We start from the raw sequence: 6076 nt of genomic DNA, 5'->3' as shown, positions 1-6076 counted from the left end.
TTTTAGGGTTGGAGATGGGGGGAACAGTTTAGTTTGAACCAGGAAGATACTACAGAGAATGTATTTTAATGGTGATAGCAAGAATTAGTAAAGTAAAAGTAAAGGCCCTCCCGTTGATCGTCGATTTGCTCGAGCGGGCCCAGTAACGTCTCCATTGGAGACTTTGTTGTTACTGTGTCTGGCATCTCGAATACTCTCGGTAGCTTGTCGGGCTCTCCGAGAGGGGCGGAGGAATCGAACTCGGGTTGGCCATGTTGGCTGCGTGCAAGGCAGATGCCCTACCCGCTGTGCTATTTAGCAAGAATTACATGTCAGTAAATCTCTGTTGTTGTTATGTGCTGAAATGTTAAGTGATTAAAAAGTAAAAGGATCTGGGGCTGGGGAGATAGCACAGGGGGTCAGATACTTGCTTTGCATGTGGCCTACCCTGGTTTTGTCTTCGAGGTGTGGTTCAGGGGTAAGAGTGCACACTTTTCATGTGGACCCTGGGTTCCATCCCCCTCACCAAAAAAAAATTAAGGAAAAAAACAGCATCACTTTCATTCTCTCCTAAAGAATAGTAAAAGAGGGAGTATTCCATTCAGTTGATCAGACTCTCTTGCCAGAGATAGTAAAATCAATTTTAAGATTTTATAGGAACGGAAAATTGTATTGTGCTTTCACAAATTTGACACAAATATTCTAAACAAGATACTAGTAAATTCAGTTCAGTATTCTGTAAAAGTTACATTTGTCTGAGGAATGCTGCAGGGTTGATTTAACAACAACAAAAAAAGTGTTTTTGGGATCACTTCCAGCTGTGCTCAGGAGATCACTCCTGGTGGGGCTTGGGGGGGAACTATATGGGGTACTAGGGATTGAACCCAGGTCAACTGCATGCAAGACAAGTGTCCTACCCACTGTGCTCTCACTCCAGCCCTCAAAATAGCATTCTATACTTCCTAATACATATAAATTAGTGCAAAGGGAACCAGAGGCAAAATTAGGAATATTTTGTAATAATAGCTACTAGCACTGTCTGTGAAGCAATTGAGTGTTGTTGGGTTTTCTTTCCCCTTTTTGGGTCACACCTGGTGGTACACAGGGTTACACACACCTGGCTCTGCACTCAGGAATTACTCCTGGCGGTGCTCAGGGAACCATATGGGATGCTGGGAATCGAACCTGGGTTGACCACATGCAGGGCAAACGCCCTAACCACTGTGCTATAACTGCAGCCCCTTGAGTGTTGTTTGAAAGTGAACAAGTGATAGAGCGCCTGGCTAATATACGTAAGGCTCTGGTTTGAGTCCCTGTACCACGTGGACCCCTTAGCACCATTGAGTTGTCCTTGGTGGCTCCTAAACACAGCCATGGTGCCATGCTGGTCCCGGAGCACTGCCAGGCTGAGCATCAGGGGAGTAACCCCGAGCCTCTGAGGCCCCAATTTAAAACTCAAGAAGACTTTGGTTAATTTTAAATGGATATTGCCAGCACCAGCACAGCCACTAAGAAAAAGTATGATTGTTTACTCAAAGAAGCAAAAATAAAATCATAAAGGTTTGGGGCTGGAGCAATAGCACAGCGGGTAGGACGTTTGCCTTGCACGCGGCCAACCTGGGTTTGACTCCCAGCATCCCATATAGTCCCCTGAGCACCGCCAGGAGTAATTCCTGAGTGCAGAGCCAGGAATAACCCCTGAGCATCACCAGTGTGACCCAAAAACAACAAAAAAAAAAAACATAAGGGTTTTATTTTTAATTCTAAAACTTGGGAGGAAGTTAACCTTCGGAGGTAAAGGTAAAGGCCCTCCCGTTGATCGTCGATTTGCTCGAGCGGGCCCAGTAACGTCTCCATTGGAGACTTTGTTGTTACTGTGTCTGGCATATCGAATACTCTCGGTAGCTTGCCGGGCTCTCCGAGAGGGGCGGAGGAATCGAACTCGGGTCGGCCATGTTGGCCGCTTGTAAGGCGAACGCCCTACCCGCTGTGCTATCGCTCGATGTACTAATAAACTGGCATATCTATCGTCCAGTGCTAAAAATGACATGAGCTTTATCTAACTAAGAAAAGCTGTGGAGGAAACTCAAATGCCTATGTAGTTAGTGGGAAAAGGCAGATCAGAGAGGACAGTGCTACAGTAGCAGGCAGACCAGCGGACACCCTGGGAAAGGCAGGGGAGCAGGTGTTTCCAGGGGGAAGGAACAAATTCGAAGCACCAGGGTATTTTTTAGGATAGTAAAACTCTTCACGGCAGCTATTAGTGGCAAATGCAAATTATTATACATTTGTCAAGCCCATGTATGCATGTACGACATTAAGTGAGCCCTGTTGAGGGGTAGGGTGCATCAGGTATGACAAATACACATCTGTCGCACAGAATAATAAATAATAGGGGGTTCTGTATGTGTGGAGACAGGATGTATGGGAATTTCTTTCAAGACACTCATTTTTGCCATAAATCCAAAAACTGCCTCAAAAATAAAAAGCTCATTAATGGAGATGTCACGTCACTCAAAGGTTGTATATAATACATTCAGTGCAATCTCAATTGAAATTTAATACTTACCAAATAATCTGTAGAAAAATAAGCTGATCGAAAACTTTCATAAAATGAAAAATCTAGAAGCACAGCGGTAGGGCGTTTGCCTTGCACGCGGCGAACCCGACAGGTTCGATTCCTCCGCCCCCTTGGAGAGCCTGGCAAGCTACTGAGAGTATCTCGCCTGCACGGCAAAGCCTGGCAAGCTACCCGTAACATACTCAATATGCCAAACACAGTAACAAGAAGTCTCAGAATGGAAACATTACTGGGCCCGCTCAAGCAAATTGATGAACAACTGGAGGACAGTGGACGGTGGAAAGTTAAAAGATATATGCCACTTGAGTTAAATACTGGAGAGTTGTAGTAATTTAAACAGTACAAAGATAAATTAATGGACAAATTATAGTGAATTGGGAAATCTTTTAGTCCATGTTTTTCAGTAAAGGTGATTGTTGGGAAATAGTCTTTATATCAGAAATTGCTGAATTTGATAGGAAAAGTGAACCTCAACTCATAGACAAAAATAACTTGAAAAAATAATTTGAAATTGGATCATAAACCTAAATACAAAAGTTTAAAGGGTGATACATTAAAAAGGAACTAGTATAACCCTGTTTATAGAATTCTATGGACTTAGTCAAATTTGTGTCTAGCTTTCTTTAAAATTCTGATTCAAAAGTCAGATTCACAAAAGTAGAATCAGGGTGGAAAAGGAGCTGTAGACAGTCTGCCTGCTCAGGGCACGTTAGAACCATCATCATCTCTTAACCATCATCGCCTCGGTTTACTAACGTGTGGTCATTCTTGCTGTGAAAGTGATTTCCACAGGACCAGTGTTAGAATTAGCTTGATTTGTTAAATACTATATCTGTAGGACTCAAAAGTATCTCTTTTATTTTTTCTTCTTAACTTTGGTTTTTGGGCCACTCCTGACAGTGCTCAGGGCTGATTCCTGGCTCCCCGTTCAGGGATCACTCCCGTGGAGCTTGTGGGGACCACATGTAGTGCCAGGTTTTGAACTCAGGTTTCGAACTGCTTTCATGAAAGGTAAATTCCCTACATGGTCCACTAATGTTGTGCTGGCCCAGGAGTCAAAGTATCTTAATGGATTTCTTCTGGTGTCATGAGAGCAAGTATATGAATATTTGTATGTTTTGTACACATATATTTGTATTCTATATGGATTCATTGTGACTGGATCCCTACTAAGATTGAGTTTGTTATGAGTGCTTATCCACAAACTTTTGGTTGTGTCATTAATTAGTAATGCATGGGAGAGATATTTTTTTCACATTGTCAGATTAAAACCAGTTGGTTATGAAATATTTTAATAATTTAACTGCTATTTACTGCATGTTTATCTAATGTATTTTTTTATCATTTTAGTAATGATGATGTTTTGTTGATTTCTGTGGAAATTCCTAATTTGACATCTCCACTTACATCAAATACAACAGGTATCTTAAGTTGATTAAAATAGGATCTGTAAAAGAAGAGTCAATATCTACTTAGAAAATTGAATAATCTTTTAAACATAATAATGCATTTCCTAAAGTTCACTGCATTAAAAATATTGTTTCCTTAATAAATAAGGATTTTTTTTTTAACTTTGTTTGCCTGGGGCCTTGGGGGTCACATCTGGCAATGCACAGGAGTTACTCCTGGTTCCGCACTCAGGAATTAATTCTTGGCAGTGCTGAGGGCTCCATATGGGATGCCAGGGACTGAACCTGGGTTGGCCATGTGCAAGGCAAACGCCCTACCTGCTGTTTTATCGCTCTAGGTCATGCTCATCACTTTGTGATTTTTTTATTTCTTTGATATTTGAAAGTTTTCAAACAACTTACCTTTTATAAAAATTACTTTTTACAAGTTTTTCCTGGCCACTTTTTGATAGTAAAAGTGATTTGGTGTTTATTAAATTATCTGTAGTCTTCTTAAAATTTAAAGTTTGGCTATTTTTAGAAACCTTTAAAAAATATTTTTGGTGTATTTTTCTTATACACTCATTTGTTTTAGAGTTTCTGTCATATTGCACTTACATAAAAGTCTTACATAAAAATTTAGATTTCCCATAAATTTTCTCAGAATAGCTTCCTTGTTGAACCATAATTTCTCTTTCAAAATTCCTATTTCCTTTTTTTTTTTTTTACTATAACTGCGTATTTACATGTTACTTTCAGAAAAAGATTGCCTTCACTTATATAACTACTTATTTGTCCCCACCATTTTGATGGTTCCAATTATCTAAGGTTATTAAGTGTCTCAGGTTTACACTGCTTCTGGAAAGGCTGTTCTCAGCCATCTGAGGCCCCCTAGCTTAAAGATACAGTGAATGAAAAGTGTGGAGAGGGCTGGAGAGAGAGAAGAGGGGTTAAGGGACTAGCATTGTATGTGGCCACCAGTCAGAACTCAAATTCAAATCCCTGGCACCATGTAGTTCTCCGAGCTCTGTCAGGAGATACTCTGCTGAGCACAGAACCAGGAATAATCCCTGAGCCCCATTGGTTGTACTCCCCCCCCCCAAAAAATAGATATATACATTTGATTTTCTCAAAACTCTGTAGATTACCTTTCATATGTTACTATTAGAGTTGTACCAGAAGGACAAAGTCTTTCGAAACAAAATTTGACTCTGAGCAATTTTTACAGAGGGAGGGAGCTTCCCCAGTGATGCTTGGGGATTCTGGACGTCACTCCCAGGACTACTTTCCTGGCTGTGTAGGCTCCAAGGTTTAGTGCTCATCCCTGCACTTGGGGACAGGAAGAATGGGGGGCAAGCTAGTACTGGCCTCAGTCATGCAAGATCTGTGTTCTGCAGTTTTGAGCTTCCTCCCTGGACCCAGATTCTGGTTTGAGGGGTGGGTTTTGTTTTAGATATAATCGTGCTAACATGGTTTTAAGGTACAAAGTATACAGCACATTGACCGCTATCAAAGTAGAATTATTTTTTTGAACTGGCTTTATCAGTCTGGTTATATCAGCTGAGTTACTTTTCAGTTACTATAAAATAATAGTTAATTGGTATTCCCAAATTGTGTTTCAGCTTATATATATCTTATATATCTTTCATATGTCTTAAATTTCATTTAACAGTTTAGTAGACTTGTCAAAAGCTTATTTTGTAAATCATTTTCTTTCAGGATGTGAAAAAAATTCCAGTGTTTCTAACCATTTGCCTTTTGCCGAAATTGATGTGGTAGGTCAAAAATACAGTATTTTTTATTCTTGTTTATGTGAGTAGAGGAGTCTAGGAAACTTGATGTTTATGTATGTTGGTGTTAGTTTTTTCATTCATTGTTTGGAAGATTCATTCTATGAGAAATTAATGCCTGACTACTTAGCAAAACTAGATTCCGGTCCAACTTAAACATTTCACAGCAAACAGTTAATGTTAAACATATTCCCAACCATACTTAGTTTTTAAATGAACTCATTTAGACTGCTGGAGTCATTCTTGGAAACCATATGGTATTTCATAATCGTTTCTCTTACTGTTCTGTCTCTAGCTTCTAAATGATAATTTAAAATAATGTGTTCTATTTTTTAAAA

The sequence above is a fragment of the Sorex fumeus genome, unplaced genomic scaffold (assembly GCF_029834395.1).
Source record: "Sorex fumeus unplaced genomic scaffold, SorFum_2.1 ptg000165l, whole genome shotgun sequence".
Taxonomy (NCBI): Eukaryota; Metazoa; Chordata; class Mammalia; order Eulipotyphla; family Soricidae; genus Sorex; species Sorex fumeus.
This window is presented reverse-complemented; position numbering follows the sequence as displayed.